This window comes from Tenrec ecaudatus, chromosome 1 (assembly GCF_050624435.1).
Source record: "Tenrec ecaudatus isolate mTenEca1 chromosome 1, mTenEca1.hap1, whole genome shotgun sequence".
Classification (NCBI taxonomy): domain Eukaryota; kingdom Metazoa; phylum Chordata; class Mammalia; order Afrosoricida; family Tenrecidae; genus Tenrec; species Tenrec ecaudatus.
Genome location: NC_134530.1, coordinates 316,882,465 through 316,909,749, shown reverse-complemented (window position 1 = coordinate 316,909,749; position 27,285 = coordinate 316,882,465). Strand labels below are relative to the sequence as shown.

At 45.8% G+C, this 27,285-nt stretch overlaps 1 long non-coding RNA gene across 12 annotated transcripts in view; it reads left to right on the top strand.

Annotated features, from left to right (window-relative positions):
• Nucleotides 1-27,285, top strand: part of LOC142428465 (uncharacterized) — a 460,410-nt gene that overhangs the window by 414,066 nt on the left and 19,059 nt on the right. For 7 of the 12 annotated variants that reach the window (XR_012780395.1, XR_012780394.1, XR_012780387.1 and 4 more), the window contains 3 exons: nt 6,538-6,683; nt 25,424-25,538; nt 26,307-26,508. The exons of 1 other annotated variant lie outside the window; for it this stretch is intronic. This is a non-coding gene — a long non-coding RNA (uncharacterized LOC142428465). Of the gene's footprint in view, nt 1-6,537; nt 6,684-20,004; nt 20,102-25,423; nt 25,539-26,306; nt 26,509-27,285 lie in introns of all 12 variants that reach the window. 4 more of the 12 variants (XR_012780391.1, XR_012780384.1, XR_012780372.1 and 1 more) reach the window with 3 other exon arrangements.

Genomic DNA, 27,285 nt, shown 5'->3' with positions numbered 1-27,285 from the left:
GGCAACTTGGCGTGTTAGCTCTACTGTCTTTCCTTGTTATTTGTTGAGGTATTAGATCTTCTTTCTTTATGTCACCAAACATTAGGATAATCTTTGGCTACATAAAAAGGTCATTTCAACATAAATCGGGGCTCAACTAAGTTATTTATTTTAAAGTTAATACCTTTTTCAAAATGATCATCTAAAATTGGTTTGCACATGGATCCAAGTTTAAATTTATATGTCGGACATAGAGAAGAGATGGTACACACGATCTGATTTTCATCAGACTGCTTACCTGTTCAGTACTCTCCTTTTTGGTTTTAGCGAACCCTTCAGAAATGTCTGTTTTCAGGTAGAAAAATGAGGCTCACTGTTGTACCTTTATTCCCTTTTGCCTGCTATATCCAACACAAGGGGAGGTCATGCATTAGTCTCTGTACAACTATCTGGATATTAACAGTGCCTATTCCATAATCAGCTTTCTGTGAATCATTTCTGGTGACTGTTAACTCTTTCCTGGCATACACACACACACACTCACACACACACACATACACTCTCATTTGAAATGCTTACCTAGGTTTTCTAGAAACAAGTCATTTTGCTTCCTATCGTAAATTACTTTTTTGCTCATCCTGTATGGAAGGGAGAACATTTCAAATAAGAGAACCTTGGGAAAAAGAAGCGAGTCACAGTAACCTCACACATTTCGGTAGAAATTGGGATAAACATGTAAGGACAACATGAATGGCCAGTATATGGTTGTTAACTCTTGACACATGGTGCCCCCATGCCGAGTGGGAAGAAAAGCTGTCTGGTCATAGACCATTCCCATGATTTGGTACAAGTAGATGGTTGTGACCTGCAGGGTTTTTATTGTCTGATTTTGTCCTGCAAATGCTTGTCAGGACTTGAGTATTTGGAGTGCCAGAAGGTTTGCCCAGAGAAGAGAGGTTTGGTTAGAGCAAGCATGAGGAAAGGCCTGGTGATCCTCCTCTGAATATCTGCAAGGTCATCCCCATGCTTGCCTTGAGAATATTGTCTAACATTGCGCAGCAAGGCGAGTCCGGTGGTTTTGAGGCACCCAACATACACAGTGACCAGGGCGGTGGCCCCAAGCATATTAGTCACCAGGCATATGGTACCTCAATGGGCCATATTCTGTTGTGCATGAGTTGGAGCTGACTCAGCAGTAATGGACAGTGAACATTCACTCCCAGAAAGCTAAGTTCTGTCAGGGCCCCAAAGAGAAAAGGAAGTCATTTCCCCTGCAGGCTTGGGGAATAGCTTTTCTGGTGAGGAAGCATGTCAGCTCCTTTGTAAGGGAACGACCGGTGGTGCAGCCCATTCCAAAGCCACGAGGAGTAGAAGGGCAGAGATCATGATCATTTCACAGCTAGGAAGGAGCTTAATTGCCAATGCAAATGCCAGTAGCCTGAGTCCCCATCTCTCCAGTCTTCCTCGTCTGCTGTGTAACATGCCTCACACTCCCCGCCATCTCTGGAGTCCGAGCATCGCAACCTTAGAGGACAAAGTAGAGGCACCTCTGTGTGGGAGAAGACACCCTCCTTTATCCTCGTAAGGGAACCCTAGTGACAGCCTGGGTTACGGCAGAGCTGCGGCCGACAAGGTCAGCAGTTGGACGCGTGCAGCCCCTCCGTGGGGAAAGATGCGGCTTTCTGTTCCAGCCCAGACACCCGCAGGGGCAGCTCTTCTCTGTTCTGAAGGGTCACTGTGAATCAGACCGGACTAGTTGGCAGTGGGTTATTCCAGCAAACTTCCCTTCCCACACCTCTGCTGTGTGTGTGTGTTGCGCTCGTCTGGCTTGCTTGATAATTCGATGCAGGTGTTTTCCAAAGCAGTCTGGAATCCACTTGAGAGCCAAACTGAGAACACAGCCAAATGGAACTCCCTGCTGTCCAGCCCATGCCGATTCATAATGACCCTCTAGGACAGGGTAGAACTGCCCCTGTGATCTCCCAAGACTGCAATGCTGTAAGGAGGGGAAAGTCTGGTCTTTCTCTTGCAGAGATGGCTCCTGGTATCAAACTGCTGACCTTACGGTTAGCAGCCCAACTCCTAACCACTATGCCACCGGGGTTTCTGATCCTACTGGCGGGAATAGGGGGTACATGAGGCTGTTTATCACAGGGGGGTGCAGAGTTTTCTGCCATCTTCTTTCTTTTCTCAGGAGATTCCGTTCTTCTGCTTTGCATTAGATTATATTCCTTTGGTCACCACCCATGTTCCTCCAGTATGGCTTCTCTCTCTCTCTCTCTCTCTCTCTCTCTCTCTCTCTCTCTCTCTCTCTCTCTCTCTCTCTCTCTCTGTGTGTGTGTGTGTGTGTGTGTGTGTGCCGCCCTGGAAAAGCACCTCATGGGCTTCCTCTGTGTAATGACAATATTTGGTAATTTGGGGGTTTGTCTTAGGATAGAAAAATTCTCAGGATTTAACAACATACAATTCCTGGGAATCTCATCAAACTGCCTGATAGGATGTTAACTAACGTGTGCTTAGAAGAATTTTCGAAGATGGCCAAGATAAGCTTGAAGGCAATGGCGTTGACCCACTGTATTTTTCAGTACAAAATCCCAAACAAACAAATCCACTGCCCTCAAGTGGATTCCAACTCACAGCCGCCCTAGGGGGCAGAGGAGAAGTGCTCCCTGAGGTTTCCTGAGACCGAGTGGTCCCTGCAGCGGACGGCTTTGTCCCTCTCTGCCCAGGCAGCTGGTAGGTTGGCACCTTCACTGTTTCAGTTAGTAGTTCAGTGCCTGTTCCACAGTGATCCCAGGGCTTGCTTTTCAACTCCATGAAACTCTGCGGACTTTTCTATGATCATCCAGGAGATAGATTACTTGCTTAGAGCTCACCCCACATCTCCTCACCCCCCTTACTTTTCAGTCAGTATGGGTTCACAGGATTTCCAAGATTTGAATATGTTTACATCTTTCTCACCAAGAGTCACTGGTGAGTTTGAACCACCAACCTTTTAGTTAATGCCCGAGTGCTTGATCATTGAATCAGTAGGACTCCTTCCTTTGGTAAATCACATATACTCACACTATATCAGGATTGTGATACTTGATAGAGTTTTTGTGTCCTGCAACTGGACTCACAGACATGTAATGCCCACCACATTAATTCAGATGAGTCTATTTTTACTTTTTTGTGTATTTACATTTTATTATGGTAATATATCGTATATATAAACAAAATTGTTCCACTAAACTCTCTATAAATGCTCCATTCCCACCACTTGCTTGTCAGTTTGCTGTACTGTGGAGGCTTGTGTGTTGCTGTGATGCTGGACGCATCAGAAGGGGCACGGTCTTACTTGCTGAGAGGGAGGAGGACTTGGAGCCCTTGCTGATGAAGATCAAGGATGGCAGGCTTCAGTGTGGATTGCAGTTCAATATCATGTAGATCAAAATCTTCAATAGTGAACCGATAGGTGATATCATGATAGATTGAGGAAAAGAGTGACAGTTAAGGAGTTCATCTTGCTTTGAGCTACAACCAATACTCATGGAAGCAGCAGTCAAGAGATCAAATGATACACTGCATTGGGTAAATCTGGGGCACGGGACCTCTTCAAAGGGTTGAAAAGCAAGGATGTTATTTGAGGATTAAGGTGTGCCTGACCCGGGTCATGGTCTTAGCAATCGCCTCATATGCATGTAAAAGTTGGACATTGAATAAGGAATAGCGAAGAAGAATCAGTGCATTTAAATTGTGGCGCTGGAGACTATTGAAAATATCATGGGCTGCCAGAAGAACAAACAAATCTGTCTTGCAAGAAGTACAACTGGGATGCTCCTTAGAGACAAGCATGGCGCAAGACTTCATCTTATGTACGTTGGACTTGTTATCTGTAGAGATTCGTCCTTGGAGAAGGACATCATGCTTGGGAAAGGAGAGGGGCAGGGGAATGACAAAAACCTCAACAAGATGCATTGACACAGTGGCTGCAACCATGGCTCAGACATAATAACCACTGCGAAGGTGGTGTAGGACCAGGGGCTATTTCCTTTGGTTGGACACAGGGTCACTATGAGTCTGAACTTTCTTGACAGCACCTAGCAACCGTAGGAGCATGATCAGTGACATCAAATCTATTCACCATGTTGTGCTACCTTCCCCACTTTCCTTTGCCAGAAGTTTCGGTATCACCCCAGACTCCATACAACGTGAGCGAGACCCCTACACTCCCCATCTTCTGTTAACCAATGGTAAACTCTCACCTGTAGGTGGTCTCCTTTTTCACAAAAGCAGCCCTTGATTAGATTGTTACCTGCAAGTTCAATAGTTTAAGTGTTCCCGCTGCCTCTAGGGAGAACGATGAGGCTGTCTGCTCCCATAAAGCTTTATAGCCTCAGACACCCGACATGGAGTCACTGAGAATTGGAATGGGCTGGATGGCAGTAGGTTTTATAGATTTCATACGATTGAGATCATACCAGAGTTGCCTTTTTGTGACTGCATTGTTTCATCACCACCCCGTTTGCAGGCTTCCTACCCATTGTAGCACGCATCCTAACGCAGGTCTCTTCGTGTGGGGGTACACTATTCTCATGGGCGCCCAGACTGCATTTTGTTTACCCTTACTTTGGTTGAGAGACACGTGCTTGTTTCCGTCTGGGCTGTTAGGAATAGCGCTGGGATGAGCCTTCCTACACAGCATCTGAGTCCTGCTTTCAGTCCTCTTGGCTCGGCGCTCCAAAGTGGAATCGCTGAGTCACATAGTAATTCGATGTTTAGCTGCTGGAGGTGCCACCCGAGGATTTTCCACAGCACCAGTGTGCGTTCACCCCAGCGAAGCGAGAGGATTCATTCCAGTGTCTCCACTCCTCACCGGCACGTGTTGATTTCCACTTTGGTGGTAGCAGCCGTCCTAGTGGGTGTGAAGTGGCACTGTAAACTAAAAATGGGTACCCCCTAGATGTGTCTCCCTTGGCAGTGCTTACTGCACGTAAGCAAGTTTATTCTTGCTAGATTTGCTTAGCAAACCAGACAGGTGTTCCAAATGTGATTATATAAAACAAGAGTTTAGTGCTTCCAATGCCCACTAAACTAACTCTCTCATCTCTTGTCTCCTCTCTTCTCTTTCTCCCTCTTTTCTGGTACACCATTCACACGCTTACCATAGTCACCAAGCCAATTGAGGGACATAGTGCTCTGATTGAATTTCTATTTATCCCAGAAAGAAAATAAACGTGAACAGAGAGTACAGTATCCTAGGCATTGCAGTAACACCCACAGCTTGCTGATGTTGTGGATTAAACTTTTATAGTATGGGTCATTCGACTGAACAAAGACGGTAGGGCCCACGCGGGAATTTAGTTAGAACAAAGCGGAGGTACGTGATCTGTCATTCACAAAATGAACTGTCAGGTGGTAGGGATGGCTCCTGTGAGTCTTCTTTTTCCTTCATCTGTGTCCTCTTTCTCACCCTTTCATCCTTTGACCCATGGATGCAGGCTGTGGTAAGACCTATTTAGACATAATGTCTTTAGGATGAGATTTCTGTTCGATACAACTTCAGTGGTAGCGTTAGTAATTTCTAACATTCTGTCCAGACGTGAAAATATTTTTAGTATCCATTGCTACTATTCCTTTGCATGGTTTTCATCTACAGACTTACCTGGACAAGGTGTTGGCTGTTTAAATGTATCCCAGACAGTATGAGCGTATCAGCTAGTACAGGTTCCTTTAATTGACGGGGTGATAATAAACATCGTGTACTCCCTCCCTCCCAGCCAACTTTTCTCTTTCGTAAAACTGAACATTAATAACCTATTGTGGCCCCTCTTCCCCTGATGAGAAATCCTGCCGACCATGGTTTCCGGCTTTGGGGGTTAGACCTGGAAAGCGGCTAGGATTGTAAGGAACCTAGATCAATGTAATTCACTTATATTATGCAATGTTACCGGGAGCCCGGGCAGCACCAGGGTTACGTATTGGACTGTTGACCACATGGTCAGCACTTCTAAACCAGCAGACCCTCTAAGGGAGAAAGCGGAGGCTTTCTACTCCAGGAAGGATTCACAGTCTCAGACACCCACAGGGACAGCTCTACCCGGTCCTATGGAGTTACTGTGTGTCAGCATCGACTCAATGGCAGTGGATTTGTTTTGGGCTTGGTACAAATTTTATAAATTTAAATTACTGCATTCATATTCCCTATCCTAGTCATGTAACAGGAGTAACTAAACAAGGTAATCTGTTCAAATGAAAATCTGCTTTGAATATATATATATATATATTCAAAGGCATGTACCCTGTCTTTCCTCACTCCATTTTCTCTGCTCTCTGTCCCTTGTGTTCAGCAGGCATGTAGAAAATCTCCAGTGTCATCCTGTCCCTAGTTAGTAGAGTGGGAGACTGAACTGGAACAACAGCCAGTGCATGGTCGGCTTGGGGAGGCCTGGGCTCAGCTTCAAAAGCCTGTTTTCCCATCTTGACAAGGCAGAACATGTTCTCCATGGGCTTGCGTGGTCAGAGCTGAATCCCTGTTCAAGTCTGTACCTCCTCTGCTCTTTTTTCCTTCCCAAGAGCTCTTGAGTCCAAGTGTGACTGCCAAGTGGAATCCAGCAAGAGCCAAGGAGCCTGAGCCTGGCGGACCATCCTGTAGCCCACCACACACGCTGAAATCCCACAGGAAATGAGTGAGAATCCGCGGGAGGATGAGCTCCAGCCAGGTGAGCAGCAGCATCCGTCGGAAGGCTCAAGCAACAGGAAAGGCTGCTTGGCATCTCTCTAGACTTGGCACGCTTGGGACATGACCTGAGCTTACACTAAATTACCTCACAGAAAATTATTTTGTATCAAGCCCTGTAAATTTAGGATGACTTGACTGAGCACTTGGGCCATGGGCAGATGAGGACATCAGAGCTGGTGATGGGTCTGCAGGAATGGCCAAGGGAGTTGACTCTTTCCTTTCTGGAAAAGGGTTAAATATGGGTTGTGATAAGAGTTGTATGAGACCCCAATAAAATGAATTTAAAATATTTTTTAAAGGTTTAAATTTCAACTTCTGTTTTATTTTCTCAAGGGAGCATCTTATGTGGGAAGCCAATAGAAGAATTTTAATATAACACTCTTCTTCTGGTTTGAGTGTGTGTGTGTGTGTGTGTGTGTGTGTGTGTGTGTGTGTGTGTTGCTCCATGATGCTGGCCAAGGCTGGTTTTCCTCTGGGTAAATGCAGACCTTGCTGGCATTGCTGTGCCCATATTTCACACTATCCTTCTGGATGAATTTAATTCAAATATGGTATTTCTTGACATTTTAGAAATTACATCACTGCTTGGAGTCTTATGCGAAGTTCAGTGCCATAATAGGACGTACTGAGGTTCCACTGTGAATCTAAATTGGTTTTAAATTTCTGACCCTTAAACTTCCTTTCTGTTTATGTTAAATGTTATTACTATGAGGAGAGAAGTTATTTTAATGATAGCAGATGTCATTTAGAAAGTCCCTTTTCTCAACGACTCAAAAAAAAAAAAACCAACCAAAAAACCCCAATCCACCACTGAATATTAAAATGGTAGAGTTCAATTCTGGGAAAACTCTTGGGCATGTCTCTGCACTTGGTCATTACTAATATTTTAAGCCAAATTAAGCCTTTCTTTGGGACCCTGCAGTGTATACTGTGGGTGTTTAGAAGCACCTCTTTTCTTTCTCCAGTAGATTACAGTTGAGGCGTACCCAGCAACCCCTAAAAGCTGTGACAACTCAAAATGTAGCCTTAAAAATTGCCCTCAGTTGAAACCACTGCTGTGGAGGAGAGAGATTTAAAGAAGGAAATTGCAGCTTAAGCAAATGTTCACAGTCCCAGTGAAATTAAAGGGAAGTGTGGAATCTAGAAAGGGCCCTGGTGGCCTAGCTGGTTATGCTAGATCAGCAGTTCGAACCCACTAGTCACTCCCAAGGAGAGAGTGGAGGCTTTCTGTGACCATCATGCTTTACTAACCCACAAGGGTAGCTCTGCCCTGCCATATAAAGTCGCTAAGAGTCACACTCAACTGGATGGCAGTGGGTTAGTTGTCTGTTGGGTAGACTAGGGATCTGATGTTTCTGACTCGTATGTCATGGTTCTAAATACATGGTCACAGTAAACATGATTCCTGATTATATGGGCTCTACCTGTATCCCCATTTAGTCACAAATCATCTGGTCATTATTCCCTAGAATCCGGTCTCTATTAATACCATTATAATTTAATCAGAACAAGGCATTGATTGTGATGGATCCCTGGTATCATAGTGGCTACATGTTGGGCTGCTAACCAAGGTCTGCAGTTCAAAACCAACAGCTGCTCCTCAGGAGAAAGACAGGCTTTCTCCTCACGCAGAGTTACAGTCTCAGAATCTCACAGGGGCAGTTCTCTGCTGCCCCATAGGCTCCCTCTGAGTCAGCATCCCCTCGAGGGAGAGTGAGTTTAGTGAGGCATATTGATACTCTGAGGACAACATGGAGAGCATTTGATCAAGAGCACACTGTGATCCTGGAGGGCTCCGGTGGATTCGTTGTTGGCTGCTGAGTTCACCTAGACTCCTGGGACCTCGGGCACAGGGACACTAAATGCCAACCCCATGACCTGGGCCCACGGGCCTGGGACCCACTGTAATTTCATTGGCTAGTTTTCAGAAGTTTATCATCAGGATTTTTTTGTTCCTAATCCATCTTGGTCTGGAAGCTCTGCTGAACCCTGTAACAACACACAAGCCTCTACTGACAGATGGGGATGGCAGTGGTGATTTCACCCTGGCTAGGAATTAAACCCGGGTCTCCTGCACGGGAAACCAGGATTCTGTCACTGAGCCACATAACATTCCCTTGGGAAAGTCTCTAGTACCGGTCTTTGAGGGCGGGGAGCAGCGGTGGGGGGAGAAGGAGTGGTTGGGGAACATGAAACTTTAATAACCGAGTGCTTGATTTGCATGAAGAATTACATCTTCCCCGATAATGTAATTCTGAAGCTTTATGAATGAGAGGTCAGATGTGTGATTTAAAGACATGTTTCACTGAATCCGCCATCTTTGAGAGTACGGGGAATGGTCTGGAATACGGCATTCTCCCTGGGTGCGACAGTAACCCATTCCTTCTGTCCTCTCTTTCCTTTCACATTGACTTCTCCCTGCGGGAGAGTCTCTGCGCTATAAGACAAATAGAGCCACCTCACCATCGCGATGTGGCGTCAAACGAAATCCTTGTTTCTTCCCTTTTCTCCAGCTGTGGAAACTGCCAGGCGCTCCCCTGCCATTGTCATACCTTTCCTGAGCCACATTACCCAGGGATTTCTGTCGACTACGCCTTGGACTTGCTCGTGCTTGAAGGCTATATCTCTCTAGGGGCAGAGAAGGCTCGGCTGTATCTCTCTAGGGGCAGTTAAGGCTCTCTGCAGGAAATGAAGGTGACTGCAGGTACCTTATTGTTATAATAGAGCCCAAGTGGGTGGAGCAGACTGGGCTGAGCATTGAGCAACCGGGGCTGGCGTGGCGAGTCTTGACTTCTCTCAGAAGAGTTACGGAACTGCCAAGTCATCAAGTGTGCCAGGAAAGAGGCAAAGAACAGGTGATGGGGACAGTGGTTCTGATACTTGCTTCTCTCATTCCCGACCCACCTTTTATACATTGTCACTTTGTGGGTTTTGAGGTGGTTTGTGTGTGTGTGTGTATCAGACAGAGCATGGGCTCACTGAACACTGCTGGTGCGGCAGTTTAGTATTTGTGAGGGAATTGTGTGGTTATTTGTAGGTACTGAACATGCGATAAGAAAGGATTCTTTTTTTTTGCCTTTCTTTTAATTGGTTCAACATGGGCTTCTCCTCAATCCTTTGAAACTCTTTGTAGTTTTAAGGAGGATTTCAACCCTTGAAGTGTAGGCAAGTAAGTCAGCAATCTTGTTACCAGGGCTCCAAATAGAGCCCTATTCCAAAAAGAACACACTTCCCACTAGGTTTAGGGGCATTTCCAATATACCTGTCTTTATAGATATGCATCAAATTGAATATTAATGAAACCACACATCATTTCCTTAACATTATTTTATTTAAAAAAACAACAGACGCTACTAACTTAAAAGTGAAACTCTATGATACTACCTATTTATATAAAATTTATAACATTTAACATTACGTAGACACCATTTGAGATATTATTGGGTTCGATGTATTGTAAGGGTCTCTTGGGTCGGTCAATATGACAATCTACGGCATTAGAACTTTTTGACTATGCTTAGATTTATGACCGAAGTAATGCTTTCATGAATGGAACTGATTCATTGGTCTTAATACTCAATTTACATTCACATCAAATTGATGTGTATCCGTAGAGATAGGTGTACCACAGAGAATGTGGAGATTAGAAAATTTACAAGAAAATGAATTTGGACATCTATATTTCTTGTTAAATGGATAAAATCCTACCTAAATTATCAGAGATAAATTACAGTTTCTGTAATTTTCATTGAGGAAGTTAAAACGTGCCCACATAACACAGCATGTAAGCCTAGTGTTAGACACGTCTCTGAGGTCAGTGGACAGTTGTGGACACATTCTCCCAGCACTCTGCTTGTCTTGTTGTGTGCTTTCTAGAAAGAGCCAACTGGAACACGGAATCTCTCTGACCATTTAAATTCAAGGCAGAGAGGTTAGCTCCAAAGGTTAGGGTGACCTCTTGGGCTTCTAAAAGGGGTTCTCTTGATAGATTCATTGGACAGACACGGGGAAAACGCAGAGCCTCAGGAAGAAAAGGTGCTCATTAAGTTGAACAGCACCCCGAGTGAGAAAAAGGGCAGGAAAGTTTTACTGAGGGAGTATTTCTGCTGGCCTGTGAGAATTTCCCTACGAAACCTTCTCCTGCCCACCCCATAGCCCCTAGGTTTGCTTTTTGTTACTAGAACTAAAAAAACTATTGGAAAGGAACACCATTTGAGCCCACCACCTCCCCTTGCCCCCAGGTGGCCAACACTGACATTTGGACGTGCTGCAAACCAGAGTGCAGAATTCATCTAGAAAGATCGGATCGTGGCCCTCAGAAGTGTATCCACCAAGATGGACTGTATGTGGAGAAACAGTTGTCTTAAATTTCAATATTCTTGTCTTACAAAGTTTTCCATGATTTCTGTGCTGAAGCCTTTTGACTTTCCCTGGCAAAAACTCTGCTGGAACTTCTGGATTCCAGTGGGGTTTCCTGGTGGATTCGTGAATGGGAGTCTGCAGGGCAGGGATCATCAACTGGAAGCCCATGGAGCTGCATCCAAACATTAAACACTACATACCCATACGAGGTATGTGCTGCCCATTCGAGGACTTTGTGCAACTTTTCGAAGGACTCGATACTTTATAAGGAGGGTGTGTGTCGAAAAGCCATCAACGCAGTGCTTGATACACGAATCTGGTTACTGAACTGCAACCTCCCTTTGATAAATCTGCGCTGCCATCGAGGAACAAATAACCCGCACTTCTCACACGAAGCGGGGCGCTTTCTCTACACTTCCCCGGAGTCCTGACCTCACGTGTGTCCCAGGTACCCCACCTTCTGGGCGAGGCAGGACACATTCAAAAGACAACAGACAGAAACGCGGGGTCAGAAACCAGCTGTGAATCTTAGCTCCACCACCAACTTTGCCAATGCGGACAAGCGATGCACCTTTCTGTTTCCTTCAACGTGACATGAGAATATAATTTGCCCCTCATATGATTGCTACAAAGGATGAGACACAGTAAGCCCATGGTTTCTAAACCAGATGAACATTATGTGCGTACACAGGAGAGTTTCTTTCTTGTTTAACTGTTATGATCTCCCCCCGCCCCCGAATTACAAAACATCTCACGGTTGATTATAGAATTTAGAAAGTGAAAATAGTTAAAATGTTATGTATTCTCAAGCTATCCATGTGCAGCATGCCAGGCCTACCCCCGCCATGAATGGTAAGGAAGGGGGCACCTTTACTACCAGGTCGCCATCAGTGAAATTCAGAGGCATTGAGCAACTCTAATTTTCTAAGCCGTAGTCATCCTGTAATTACTATTTTCTGTATGTGCTCAGGAAAGTCTGTAGAATGACGTCACCAGCTCGTAAGAAGGTATTAAAGACAGCACTGGACAGTTCTTTTAAGAATTGCTCCATCCTAGTAGGATCAGGGACATTACACTGTGCAGAGGGGAGTCAAATATGGATGAGTTGTTGAATGGAAAACCAGCATGCCCTGTAAATGTCCACCAATACACAATTAAAAAGAAAGCAAGCGAGTGCGAGAGAGCTGCTGCCTGGAGCACGGCGCTGTGGGTACCCAGAGCATGGCGCTGTGGGTGCCCAGAGCATGGCGCTGTGGGTGCACGGAGCAGGGCTCTGTGTGGAAACAAGAGAAAAGCTGCCGGAAGCATGGCCACGTCTCTGAAACCAAAGTGACTGCTGCACAGTCACCCCTGGGATGCTGAACAAGTTGCAGAAAACCCCCAGCCTATTTATGTAATTGATGCTGCCTTTTCTCCAAATGCAAAATGATAGCTCATCAAATCTTTTGCAAGCTCAGTTTTTTCAAGCTCCGTCATTATAAAACTGAAACTTTACGTGAAGGAATGGGTGCATCACCTTTAATGGGTAACATCTTTTACCATGGTGGTGACACCATGGCATTATCCCTCACAATGGCATCATAGAGTCCAAAAATTTGGTTTCCAAAAGCTTTTGTCAGTTTGAATTGCTAGGTATCAACCCCCACAGTAATTATAGTTCATTATCAAGAAAACCGGCATCCTCACAAGCGGACCAATAAGCAAGAGCATGATAAACGGAGAAGAGCTTTAAGTTGTGGAGGATTTCATTTTACTTTGGATCTACAATCAACACCCTTGGAAGCAGCAGCCCAGGAATCAAGCATGCATTGCCTTGGGCAAATGGCTGCAGAGCTCTCTCTGAAGTGCTGAAGGGCAGGCTGTCACTTGGATGACAACTCGGGTCATGCTATCTTCATTGTCTCCTCTGCATGTCAAAGTTGAACGTAAGGAAGCTTGCGGAAGAATCAAGGTGCTGATGAAGAAGACTGAAGGTACCATGATCTTCCAGAAAAACCAGCAATTTTGTCTTGGAAGAAGTACAGCCAGAGTGCTCCGCAGAAGCGAGGGTGTCAAGACCTCGTCTCGGACATGTTGCCCAGAAAGACCAGTCCCTGGAAAAGGACATCATGCTTGGCCAAGTAGAGGGTCAGCGAAAAAGAGGAAGACCTTCAGTAAGACCACATGACACAGTGGCTGCAACCATGAGCTCAAAGTTATCAACAATTGTGAGGATGGGGCAGGACAGGGGTTCTGTGGCCCATAGAGTCTCTGTGCATCTGAAACCACTCAGTAGCACCCGGCAGCAATAACATCTAATGCTGGCAAATTATTACAAACTCTGCAGATTCACGGTGACCTCCTTACTAAATTAGATAAACACTTCTGTTACTCAGGACAATTGAAAAAACTTTGTGCCTGGGTCTGCGGAATTTTTGTTTTGTTTGGCAAAATGAGATCCCGAATGTTTCCAAGGGAGCACTTCGGTGGAGAATGATCTCTTCAGAGTGGCATTATTTGATGAAAGATAATGTTATCCTTTAGTTCATATGAGATAGACTGTGAATTTTCTTTTGATGGGATCATGTCTGTGTAACTCTGGATCTAAATTGTCAAAGTTTCTGTTTACAACTTGACCCAATTATATCCAATGTCAGGGTGAAGATAACCCAGACAAGGCTCAGATCTTCCTGAAGGGAGAGTTAATGGAACATGAGACAAGCTGATACATCTTTCTCTTGGTGGGAATTAAATGTAATTGTTATGAAGCTTGGAATGCTGGGTTGAAGTCTGAAGCTGGTCCGAGATGTATACACATAGAATTTATTTTTTAGTTTCCAAGGATTTTTTTTACCCTACAGTATTCTCCTCCACCGGCATCTTTTCTCTCTCTGATGCCTGACCTTTGGCATCTGTCAGGAGGGGCCAGCCTATTTTGGCAGCCACACCAGGTGGGGGCAGGGGCTTCCTGGTTCTTACATACATGTTTAAGAAACGCAGGTCTTTCCGCCTATTTTTCTACTTCCTGTAAAGATCGATTTCCTTTCGATGTGGGCATTGCTCTTCAATACATATGCCTGTCTCGAAATGGCAGGGGACCATAGTGTAGTCCTGCTTCTTCTCCTTACGGGAGGGGACTGGGAGACGGCTGTCTGCTCTGTTGAGATGCTTCTGTGAGGACCGAGGCACTGCGGCTAGAGACTGTTAAGACAGCTCTGGGACCCATGGGGTGTGGGTGGTGGGGGTGGGGGGGAGTGAATATTAAAAGTAAAAGTGATTTCGGATTCTCTCCTTTTAAGGGTTTCAAAATCAACCCAGGTATTTTTATATCCCCAGTTATGTGTTCAGCTGTTTTCTCACATCTTCTTCGGATGAGTAAGAATCATCCGAAGAGGAGAAGGCCCCCGACAGAAGATTGGGGAGAAAAGGAAAGCAGTATTTTTAGAACCCCATTTAGCCAGAGCTCTAAAAAAAGGCTTGTGGCCTCCAAAGCTACTAGTGCATGCCACGGTTCCTAAGTCTCCCATTTGGGTTGCTGCTTCAAAATCGTCTGTGTTCTTTGAAGTGGGACCCAGTTCCAGGTCTGGGTCTAGGGACCTGGGCCCGCCACTCTTCCTTCACTGCGTCCTGACCCTGCTGCCTTCAGCCAGCACCTTCCATGAGGAAAGAGGGCAGGGGCTGGCTGCAAGGAACGGATGAAGAAAATCAGGTTCTCTGCTCTCGACTTTTGGTAAAATTCCAAATCACGCAAAGTAGTATTGTGACAACGGAGAATCTAAGCAAATGCTTAGTCCAATGAAATAGTATTTTTCAGCCGGCCCAAGATGACAGGCTCATAGGGTTCAACCTAAAACCTGATTACAATGTTGTTTTGGGAGAACATCTCCAGGTCCCCTCGCTGACTAAGTGTGTCGTTGCTGTCCTTGTTAGGTGCTCTACATTGCTCCATCTCGTCGTGACCCCATACGCTCCAGAACAAGTCACCGCCCCGTTGTGCACCATCCTCACAGTTGAGCTGTTTGAGCTCGCTGCTGCAGCCACTGTGTCAATCCACCTTGTCGAGGCCCTTGCTCTTTTTGACTGCCCCATCCACTTTATCAAGCACGATACCCTTCTCCAGGGACAGGTCTCTCCTGATCACGTGTCCCAAGGATGTATGCTGATGTCCCATGGATCTTGCCATGGTTGCCGCTAGGAAGCTTTCTGGCTGACCTTCTTTACGAGGCATTTGTCTGTTCTTTTGGCAGTCCGTGATACGTGCGCTCCTCTTCGTCAGCACTATAGTTCAAAGGCATCTATTTTTTTCAGTTTTTCTTATTCAGGGTCCAACTTTCCCATGCGTGTGAGGCAAGTGAAAAGGCCGTGACTTGGGTCAGGCCCACCATCGTCCGCAAAGTAAAATTCTTGCTTTTCAATATCCTAGAGTCAGATGCCATATATTTACCCAATGCAATGCATCCTTTGATCTCTCAAATGCTGGTTCCGTGAGCACTAATGGAGGATCAACACAAGATGAAATACTTGACAACTTCAGTCTTTCCACCCTGTATCATGGTGTTAGCTATTGATCCAGTGGTGAGGACTTTTGCTTTTATTTTAATGGAATTACAATCCATACAGAAGGCAGCAGTCCTTGTTCTTTCTCAGTAAGTGCCTCAGATCCTCCTTTCAGCAAGCAAGGTTGTGTCACCTGCGTAACAGAGGTTATCAATAAGCCTCCTTCCCTCCGATCCTGACGCAGCATTCATCTTCATCTAATCCAGCCTCGCTGATTATTTGCTCAGCATACAGATTGAATCAGTATGGTAAGATGATGCAACCGTGAGACACAATTTCCTGACTTTAAATAATGCAGGACTTCCCGTTCTGTTCAAACAAGTGCCTCTTGGTCCATGTGCAGATTCTCACATGCGTACAGTTAATTAAGTTCTAGCACTACCGTTCTTTTCAAGACTGTCCAAAATTTACTACTAGCTACGCAGTCGTAGGCCTTTGCATAGTCAATGAAACACAAGTAAACATCTTTCTGATGACCTTTGTTTTTAGTCTCTGACATCAGCAATTACTATCATTTGTTCCACGAGCTCTTTTGTATTCAGCCTGCACCTCTGGCAGCTCCCTGTCAAAGCACTACTGCAATGATTGTTGAACAATCTTTAGCAAATTTTATTTGCATTTGATATCTATCAATGACATATTTCTATCATTTGCTCATCCTGTTTTGTCACCTTTCTTTTTTAATGGGCACAGAGAGGGAAATCTTCCACTCAGTTGGCCAAGTGGTTGTCTTCCAAATTTTCTGGAACAGACCAGTGAGTTCTTCCAGTGCTTCATTGCTGTGTTGAAACACATCGGTTGGCATTCCAAACATTCCTGGAGTCTTGTGTTTGACTAATGCTCTCAGTGTAGCCTGAACTTCCTTCAGCACCATTGGTTCTTGCTCATATGCTACTACTGAAATGGTAGAATGTCAAGAAGTTCTTGTTACAACAGCTCTATGTATTTTTCCACCTTCTTTTGATGCGTCCTACATAGTTCCTTATTTTTTCCCATGAAACAAAAAAATAAACTCACAACCTCCAAGACGATGACGACTCATAGTGGTCTGATAACATAGGATAGAACTGTCCCTGTGAGTTTACTAGACTGTAACTCTTGATGGGAGTTGAAAGCAGCCCCCGCCTTCCTCACCCACCCTTACCCCCGCCAAAATCTCGTCTTTCTCCTGAGGAGTGGCTGCTGGTTTGGTACTATTGAACTTGCAGATCACAAGCCAGCTTATAACCGCTACTCAACCAGGGCGCATGGACTCTTTCAGCATTGCAACTCGAGGCTTGAATTTTGTCTCGAGTCATTTCAGTTTAAGATAGGCTGGAGGTGTTCTTCCTTTTTGGTTTTCTAACTCTAGGTCCTTGTACGCTTTACGATACTATTTTACTTTGTCCTCTTAAGCTGCCCTTTGAAATTTTCTGTTCATCTCTATGGCCTCATCATTTCTTCCATTTGCCTTCGCGATTCTATCATCTAGAGCAAGTTCACAGTCTCATCACCATTCACGTTGACATTTTCTTTCCTTTCAGTATTTTTAATGACCTTTTGCTTCCTTCATGAATGATGTTCATAATGTCATCCCACGGGTTAGCAGACCTTCTGTCCTTTGAATTTAATGCATCAAATCTGTTCGCGAAATGTTCTCTGATTTGGGGGTGGGATGTACTCAAGATTGTATGCTGGCTCTCTTAGATTTGTTTCATTTTCTTCAGCTTCAACTTGGATTTACAGATGAGCAATGAATGGTCTGTTCCACACTCGCCGCCTGATCTTGGCTGCTTATACTGAGCTTCTCTGTTGCCTCTTGCCACAGGTGTAGTTAGTTCGATTTCTTTGTATTCCAGCTGGAGTGGTCCACTTGTAGAGTTAGTTGTCTTCTATTTTGGAAAGATGGTATTTGCCAAGAAGAATCCATTGACCTTGCAAAATTCTGTTTGTAGTGGATCTCCAGCTTTGTTTCTATCACCAAGACCATATTTTCTAACTGCTCTTCTTTCCTCTATGCTTTCAACTTTTGCATTCCAATCGCAAGTGATTATCAATGCCTCTTCTTTGCCTGTTTGACCAATTTCAAACTGAAGGGTTTGGTGGAACTCGTCCATCTCTTCATTGCTCGCTTTAGGGTTTGGCGCATAAATTTGCGAAATAGCTGTATTGATCCGATTCCCCTGTATGTGTGTAGACATTATCCTATCACAGCATTGGACTTCAAAATAGATCTTGAAATATCCATTTTGAGAATGCATCCAATATCATTCCTTTGATTGTGCTAGTCCCTGTATAGTAAACCGTCTGATTTTCTGATCCAAAGAGGCCAATACAGGTCCATCTCTGCTCACCAAACCTAGGGTATCAATCTTTATACATTCCATTTTCAATGACTTTCAACTTCCCTAGCTTCACACTTGGTAGATTCCAAGTTCTGATTATTCATTGACGCCTGCAGCTGTTTCTTCTCATTTTGAGTCATGCCCCATTTAGCAGATGAGGTTCCCAAAGGCGGTACTCCCATAGGCTTTGCTCCATCCGCATCCTTGTGATCAACTCTAATCTGAGAAGACTTTATTAAGATCATATTTTGCATGCCTTCCGACCCAAGCGAGCGGTTCATCATCTGACCTTATCTCTACTTCTGCTTCTGCTCACCAAGCCTTCAGTAACTGACACTGTGTCCCTGCTATCCACAGGACTTCCTGTGGCTTAGTCTTCTGAAGTGGACAGCCCATTCCGCCTTTGTAGTCGGTCTTAGTCAGGCAGTTCTGCCGAAACCTGTTCACTTTGGGGACCCCTTTGGCGTTTGACATAACAGCGACCTTGTTTCCAGAATCACAGCAGCACACAAGCCAGCACAGTGCAACAACCAGATCCGTGGTAGGACTAAGTATGTGGTGTGGCCCAAGGACCATACGTGCTTTGGCATGTGATATGCGAAGTGCTTGCATAGGATTTGCTAGAAAATACAGGTATTTTCTCTTTTGATTTTTCTTGCCATCAGCTTTTCCTGAAAATGGCGATGATTGCCTCAAACAGCCCCACGAGGGGGAGCGATGGAGAATCATAGGGCAAAGGATGTGAGCGGTGACTCCAGTGTGTGGAATTGTAGGAGACCGTTTATCTGTGGGGATATGAGTGGCTGCCTCATTTTTCTGAAAATGTCCCTGAGAGCCCAAATGGGGTCTTCTCCTTGGCTGCCTTAAAATTGTTTTGAAACTAAGAAATGGATTTAGAAACGTTGAAAAGCCCTTCCACATGATTTACAGATTCGTACTAACCTGTTCCTTAGGTAGGGTCCACTGGACCTTGCTGAAAGTCATTAGATTTTCCTAATGTCCCTTCCTTCCTTTTCTGGGTCGGTAAGATTTCATGGTGACCGTAATAGTTTGTGCAAGAAACAAGTTTCCATGGTCAAGAAAAATTAAAATCTCTCAGATGGCCTGAAATTAGTGACATCCATGGTCTTCTGGTGTGTAGTGTGTGTGTGTGTGTGTGTGTGTGTGTGTGTGTGTGAAAGAGAGAGAAAGGGAGAGAGACTTTGGTAGAAAGATTGACTCATAGGGGTTTGTTGAAAGTGAGGCAGATGCTTCCTTCGTTGGCTTGCTTCCTGGTCTTCAAAGGGTTCTTTCGTGTTGCTGTTTTATTTTAAGGCCCAGCGCCTTTTCGGTCTGTCCGTGTGGGCCTGGGGAGTCGGCAGAGACATGCGCCCGCCTCGGTAACTGGCTATTCCTTGCGTACTAGCAAGTGGAAGTGCCAAGCACCACAATCTGCTTTGAGCAGCGCCCACTTCCCTTCACGCACAGAGAGCACGAAGCAGTTACACCAACATCAATCAAGGAAAACCCACAGGCTCAACTCACACCGTTGAAGCAGGTGCATGAGCGAGCAGTCTTTGGCAGGCTGGGGCGATTGAGGTGCACCCCGGCGGGCGCTGCGCCCGCAGATGTCAGTTGCGATGTCTTCGTGCCTGTGCCCGGGCCTCTTGGAAGCCAGACAAGTCTGACTCGCCCGTGAGAGAGGGCATGTCTAGCTCATGGCATTAAGGGTGCGAGCAGATCAGACATTCCTGAGTTGGCCTCTATTTCCCTTTCCGCTCTGCCTCATTGCTGGTGAGCAGAAGAATCAGAAAGGAATAGTGTTTGATTTTCTTCCCGTGGTGCTTAGCAGTGAGAAGAATCTGCAAAATACGCTTTTAAAATAGTAAACAGGAAAACACTAGTTTCAACTGCTCACAGGTAAGGAGGGAAATGCAAGGTCTAGAAGGTGTGTGCATGCATGCACACCACCACATATATACAGTTATACACACACACACATGTATGCATCCCTATATTACCGGGTTAAAACAAAATTCCTGGGGGTTCTGAAAGGAAGGGAGAGCACATCTGTCTGACACATTTTGAAATTGCCAACAGGAAGAAAGTGCTCAAACACCAAACCGAGCTCAATGCCATGGAGCCAGCTGTGGAGTCCTCTCAAAGCCACGCAACACGACAGGGATGAACTGCGCCTGTGAGTTTTCGAGAGAGACTGCACCTCTGTACGCGAGTGGAGAGCCTGGTGTTTCTCCCACAAGGCGGCGGGTAGTTTCAAACTACTGACCTTGCAGTTAGCGTGTCACCTCTGCACCGCCAGGGCTCCTAAAGGGAGCTGATGTCCAGGAGTTCAAGAAGGAAAAGGATGTTTTGAAACCGATGGTGGTAGCGAGTGTTCAATACTGCCTGATGTGATTGAACTGCGGAATGATATGGTGTCTGTATTAATTCCCTATAAAATGAGTTGGGGGAAGTAAAAAAATAGAACGAATAGGGAAAACAGGATCGTCCAGCCTGTGTTTAAGCATCCTGATCAACATTGGGTTGTTGTCAGGTGCCATCTGCTAAGTTCCCAGTCACAGCAACTCCCTGTAGAGCAGGAGGAAATGTTACCCGCCCGGCCCTGCGCCAGCCTCCCAATTGTTCTCACGTTTGAGCCCATGGTTGCCGCCCCTGTGCCAGTCCATCTTGGTGAGGGCCTTCCTCTTTTTCGCTGCCAGTCTCCTTTACCAGTCCCGGGGCTGTCTCTCCAGACAACATGTCCAAGGTTCGTAAGGGGAAGTCTTGCCATGCCTGCCTCTAAGGAGCATGCTGACTATATTTCTTTCAAGACTGATTTGTTAGTTCTTTTGGCAGTCCATGGTACTTTCAGTGTTCTTCGCCAGCGCCATAATGCCAATGCATGGATGCTTTGCTTTTCCTTATTCTCTATCCAATTTTTGCACACCTATGAGGCAAATGAAAATATCATGGCCTGGGTCGATGGACCTTAGTCCTCAAAGTTTTTGAAGGTGTTGAAGAGGGCTCGAGCTTCAGATTTGCCCAAGAACAATTGGACTTGAGAAAATTTCCAGAAAAGTTTTTAGTATCTTCAAGAAAGAAAACAAAGGATTGAAGCTGTTAACTCAAAGTCTTTTATGGACACTGTCTTTAAAACAATTTTAGCTCCTAAAGTTACCAGCCAAAGCAAACTCACGGCCATGGAGTCGATGCTGCCTCATAACAACCTTATAGGACAGGGTAGAACTGACCCTGTGAGTTTCCTAGATGGTAGCTCTCTAAGGGAGTAGAAAGCCCATCTATCCCCGAGGAGGCGTGACCGGTGGTTACGAACTCTGAACCTTGCATTTAGCAGCCCAACTGCATCATGAAAGCAAAGTGCATGCTATTTTTGAATCTTCATCTGAAGCGGATGCTTCCAAATATTAGGCATTCAAATATTTGACCAGCAATGTACATTGACAGAAAACCTATCTTTAATATGAAATTGGCTAAGGTGAAGAAAGATAATAAACAATGCATGATGCTAAAGCCTATTCTTGCTAGGGCCATGGGAAAGGTCATGTTTGGGGATCTTCTACACTCGCGCTGGTTACATGTTAGACTGTCATCACAAGATCAGCAGTTCAAAACCAGCAGCACCCCCTGGGAGGAAGATGAGGCTTTGTCCTGTCATTAAGATTTTCAGGCTCAGACTTCACAGCAACGAGGGAGCGAGGGATCTGTGGCCATCATTATGGTAGTTGGGGTTGTGCAGAGTCACGGCCGCCGTGTTGTGCCTTTACACCTACCGGGCTCACCTCTCAGCACTATCACCGACCATAACAACACTCTGCGGTGATTCCTAAGATTTCCACGGCTACATTTCAGAAGTAGATTGCCAGGTTTCTTTCCCTAGTCTGTTTTTGTTTAGAAGCTCCGCTGAACTTGTCCACCCATCGATGGCACTGCTGTCGTTTGAAGTGACGTAACGATCAGCCTCATAAGGGCCAGTGCTGTGCCTCACAGCACCGCAAACTGATAGGTGGGAGGTAGGATCTTTGTATGGATTCATATTTTCTGGGTATTAAGCACATTAAAGCGCTAACATGGAAATAAATAGCATTGTAAACAGATAGCCATAAAATTATTTGAAAATATTTGTGATAAGATAAAGATTTTTAAAAATTTCAAAGCAGCCATTTAGCACATGTCACACTATTGGTGAATTGACTCATTCAGCATATCCATGTATTTATACTATATATCAAACATCAGGTCTCTAAGGCTGTACATCTGAATGGAGCAGAAAGCCTCATCTTTTTCCCAAGTAGAGACTGGTGGTATCAAACTGCTGACCTGGGGGTTGGCAGCCTAACTCACACCCCGCTATGTCACCGGGTGTGCTTTCACTGAAAGAGTGATCCTAACACTAATATGAAACTGCTCTAAAATGAACATGTAAGAATTCAGATTTATCAGTGACATTGTTTTGTATTATGGAAAAGCCCAAGCCCGTCAAGTCAATTCCAACACACAGCAGCAGCTGTACTGCTGCTGAAATTGCAGCTCTTTACAGGAGCAGAGAGCCTCATTTTTTCCCTGCGGAGCAGTCGGTGGGTTTTAAACCATCGACCCTGCGATCGGCAGCCCAGGGCTCATCACACAGCGACACCAACAGCCCTCAGAATCCCACAGGTGTGTGATCTGCCAGCCCGCTGCCTGCCCAATGCTATGGAGCTTCTCCTACCATGTAGCCAGAATTCAGACCACTCCTGTCGTCTGCAAGGCCGGCAAGAGATCGGAAAGCAATGTGAAACCATCAGTGGAAATATTAAAGACACTGAAAGAGCCTTCTTAGCAAGTCCTGCGAAAAGTCTGACCTCACCTCATTTTGTGGTCTTTGGACTGGGAAACCCAGTTTTGGTTTCACGTCCAGCTGCACCCATCGGGGGAGGCTGACACTGAGAGGTCCCTCTGGGTGCGGGATGTCTAGTCAGGATTCAGGGTGAGTGATTGATGTTCATCCAGACGATGTTCAAATGCTCCCCTGAGACCTGAAGAAGCTACCACAATGACAGCCTTCGCTGTCTGACCCCAGTGACCACAAGCATAACCTCTCAAGTGACCTCCCGCCATGTCTGCCTCTCCTGGTGTCCTTGTTGTGTTCTGCTTCAACTCAAAGAGCCCCCATGTGGTCATGCAGAGCTGCTCCATGCCTTTGCTTGGCTGGGTTCTTTACAGGGGCCAACGGGCGGGTCTCTGTCCTGCGGGGCCCTTGCTTGGGTTCTACTGGGCAGCCCACCTTCCCATCAGCAGCTGCCCACCTCGCCTTTGAGCCACACACTCCAAACTGGTATGCAGTCTGAAGTGACATTGACTGACCCATGCAGAGCTCCACAATGAAGCGATTTTATCATGGCTCTGGTGGTAAAAATAGCAAGGGTTCTTGGGAGGCAACGTTTGTTCTGGCTCAGCGCCACTTTGTCCAGTTGCTTTGTGGGGAGGTGGGTGTCTGGGGCAGAGAACATGGCTTCTTGAATTGGGCTCTCCGGCTGGTGCCAGGAAGCCATTACATTTGCATGGAGCCCTCTCTCCTTTGTCCAAGGCATCAGGAGCGTTTGCCCCATCTGCTATCTTTTGGCTGTTCTGCTGTTATTGTGGGAAAATTTATCATGTTCACTTCCCCTCTTTTTTTCTTGCTCTCCTCTCATGTTATGAACCAGATAGGGTGCCATTAACCAATGGCCTTAGGGTAGTTTGAAGGGCAGGGTGTTTGGGGGTGAGGGCGAGGGGAGGAGGAGATTTTTTGCTGCTCCCGGAGACAAACCCAGAGTGATGACATCAATAATTCAAGAAAGTGTTTGCGTTTGAGAGAGAAAGAAGGAGAGAGAGAGAGAGAGAGAGAGAGAGAGAGAGAGAGAGAGAGAGAGAGAGAGAGAGAGAGACTTGTAAATAGAATGAGATTGGGGAAAACCTCGCTTTAGGCAGGCTAATCTAATCGCCTGCAGAAGGCAGCCTGTTTGCTTCCCTGTTGGATCCGTTCCATTTTATAGTCTCACAGGGAACAATATATTAAGTACAGTATTTAGAAATATTTGTTGAATCCTACTGTCTGATTTTGGCAAGTCCAAAGGAAAAAAAAGAATATGTCTTGGACTGGGAGAGCCTGCCTGGGAGGATATTGGAGTTTTCCCAGGGTAGCCTGGCTTCACACTGTGGGAAACACTGGGCCCGTAGATAACACGGTTAGACTTTATATTGTAGGGCCATTTCACTTCCTCTTGGTGTTTGCAGCAGCCGAGGCTGATCTGAGCTCTCTCAGGATTCGAAGAAGCCCGAAGTGTATGTTAGCCTTTCCTGATGCTGATACAGTCATGTCCTTTCCATGGGCTCCTTTTCTGGGAACTCACTTATCCTGTCCGAGGGTGAGTCCAGCAGAACCCCAATATGCCGTGAGTGTGGCAGGCAAGGAGTGGTGAGTTGAAATAGACGAGAGGTTGGAAAGATAGGTGCCATGGGGCAGCACCAGTCCTGGAAGGATACCTGTGATGGAAGCAGGCATGATGACAGACAGGAAGTGGCCCTTTCTTGAAGGGACTGAGAAGAGCCTGTGTGCAGAGCTCAGAGGAGCCTGTCCGGAAAGAGCCGAGGGGGCTGGCCTGCGCCTGGAAAGTGGGTGGGCCTGTCCGTCTGGCAGAAGGGCCTGCTTGCTTCCATGGCCAGAGGAGTGAAGAAAGCCATCCTGCTCCTCCGTGTTTCTTGATCTTAAACCGTGGCCTGGTGATTCTGATCCAGATTTGCACCCTGAGACTTCCTGAATAAATCATTTCATTGTGTTTTATTTTGCTTTGTTTGTAAAGACAGAGCACTATGAAGTAAAATGTTCATTTCATTTTTACTGTCCCCCCTACCCCCCATTTTATGGAAGGTTGAAGCATTCAACTTTTTGGCGAAACCATAAGCTGGCTGGGTTTGTCAATGATATTTGCAGATGATATTGACTAAATGGTTGGTGTTTGCGAGGGGAATTTAGAAAGTGGAGTAGTTAGAAAGTAACGATGGCATTTTATTTAAACCTGTGTGCTAAAAATAAATGCGGGCTCATCAGCGCACCGTAAGGGAAAGAACTTCCTTCAGCTTCAGTTCCTCGTCTCTCAGCCCGTGCTCCACTGGTCGGTAAAACACGCAGGAGGCATAGCTGACCAAGTGCTGTCGCTCTTCGATGCACTCACCCCTTTGGGGAGTGATTTAACCTGTAGTTCTGTGTCTCTAAAACAAAGATCTAAACGACCCTTGTTGGTTTTTTATTTTTTAAGAATAATTCCAGATTTATAGAAAAGCTGGGAGACAGGATCTTGAGGTCCCGTATGTCGCTCCCCCTCAACATTTTCCCTTATTGCGCCTAAGATGGTACATGTGTTAAAACCAAGGAACTCACGTTTGCTTACGATTAAAAAGTTGCTCAACGCCACTATTTATTCAGGTTTCACTATCTTTGTTCAAATGGGCCATTTAAAATTTTTTTTTCTATTTCCAGACTACATCCAGGATTCCAAGCCCCAAACCCAAACTCATTGCCATGGAGTAGATTCTGGCTCACGACAATGCTGTAGTCCCCAGTAGAACTGCCCCACGACGGGGTTTCCAAGGCTGTAAGTGTTTTGTGGAAGTCAACTGCCTCATGCTTCTACTGTGGTGTGGCTGGTGGGTTCAGCCTTCTGGTTGTGTGTGAGTGTGCACCCTAATCCGGGCATTCAGGAAACCCCATCCGATTCTGTCGTGGTTTCTCAGGGTCCTCTGGGGCGCGGGGGATGGTCTCCACAAGGTCTCCAGCCTTCCCTTGTTTGGGATGGTCTCCACACTTCTGAGGGGGTACGGTCCAGTCGGGATTTGGTGGATGCTTTCTTTTCATGGTTGCCCTGACATTTTTCCAGAGGGAAGGCGTGCTTTTGGAATGGTGACACTTCCAGGTCACATCAACATAACATCCCTGTGGGCGTTGACCTCGGTCACTTGTCTGACTGACACCATGTTCTTCTGGATTCACCACTCTCAAGCCACCTTCCAGCCCAAAGCAGCTCCTTTTGCGATACTCTTTGGAAGCAAGTCATTAGGTGCAGTCCTAGGGTCGTTCAAATTACAGACAAGACGATCGAGCTGTTAGCACAGGCGTGGAAAACATCCATTACCTGTCAGTGGTTATTGTAGTGGAGGCTTTTGCACCGGGCCCTTTCAAGTCATCAATGCCAATGTCTGTTTGTGAGTTTTAATGATCGTGTTTCACCGCATTGCAGTGACTTGCCAGGGTTTTTTCAGAACTGCTTGCTTGCAGCTATAAGGTTTTCAATGATTTGTTGAGGCTAGTCAAAAATAAATGCATAAATAAACAAATGGGACTGCTCTCAAATCTTTCCACCCAGATAACCATTCCCAAAAGCACTGTCGGGTGGACCAATGTGAACTCCTTCCAGCATGCCCCTGGATCCCCAGCGTTGTCTGCTCCTGCGGTCCAGCTCGTCCACGTGGCTGCGGCTGGGGATCGTGGAGGCGAGGGGAAGGGGCAGACTAGCCTGAGCAGAAGAAGCAGAGGGATGATCGTGTAGGAGCTGAGCTTGCACTCGGGTGAGCTATCTTTTCCATGGTCTGGTTTGATGGCTTTTAGGTAGAATGTCTAGTTCTTCTTAGAATAAACTGTCTTCAGCACTCATCTTTTAAAGGAGGGCCTGGTTCCACGACCCAAAATACTTCGAAGCCCAGGCCATGGTTGCCAGAGTAGTCTGCTGAGCCTGGGTAATGGAGCCCGCAGCCCTGTGTAACCATGGCTGTTGGAATAAATAAGAACAGCTGCTCTCTTGTACAGATAGTGTTGGCATGAATTTTTCATTTAACTCTCTTCATGTGCCCAGTAAACCGTAAGCAGTGTTGTAACATGACTAAAAGCCTTGCAGCGCCTCCTTCCAATAAATTTCCCTTTACCCCTCCCCATGTAAAAGTCCAGCGTGTCGGGCAGGGTTAATGTCACAGAGAAGGAATGCTAAGAGAGTATTTCTAAGTTAGAGAAACAAGGCTCTTCTTCTCGGTATCCTTCCCATTTGACCTTCAGCTTCCCTTGCAGATAACACAGCTTTGTTTTGCTTTGCCAGTTCCTTGAGAAAGCAAGGTTTAGGCAGGCGTTCTTCTGCTGTCTTCTGTGTGTACTAGGTGAAGAGGCGTGTCTATAAAAATGGAATACTTTGTGTCTGGGTTGCTTAGTGGGGAGACAGTTTGCATTCAGAGAGAGGAGTGATGAACTATTGTTCTCCTAACAAGCTGGCCAGAGACGCAGTGCTCCACGTCTTGCAGAAGACCAGAAAAGCACTTGAAGAACACAGAGAGATGACTCCATTCATCCCTTTTGTT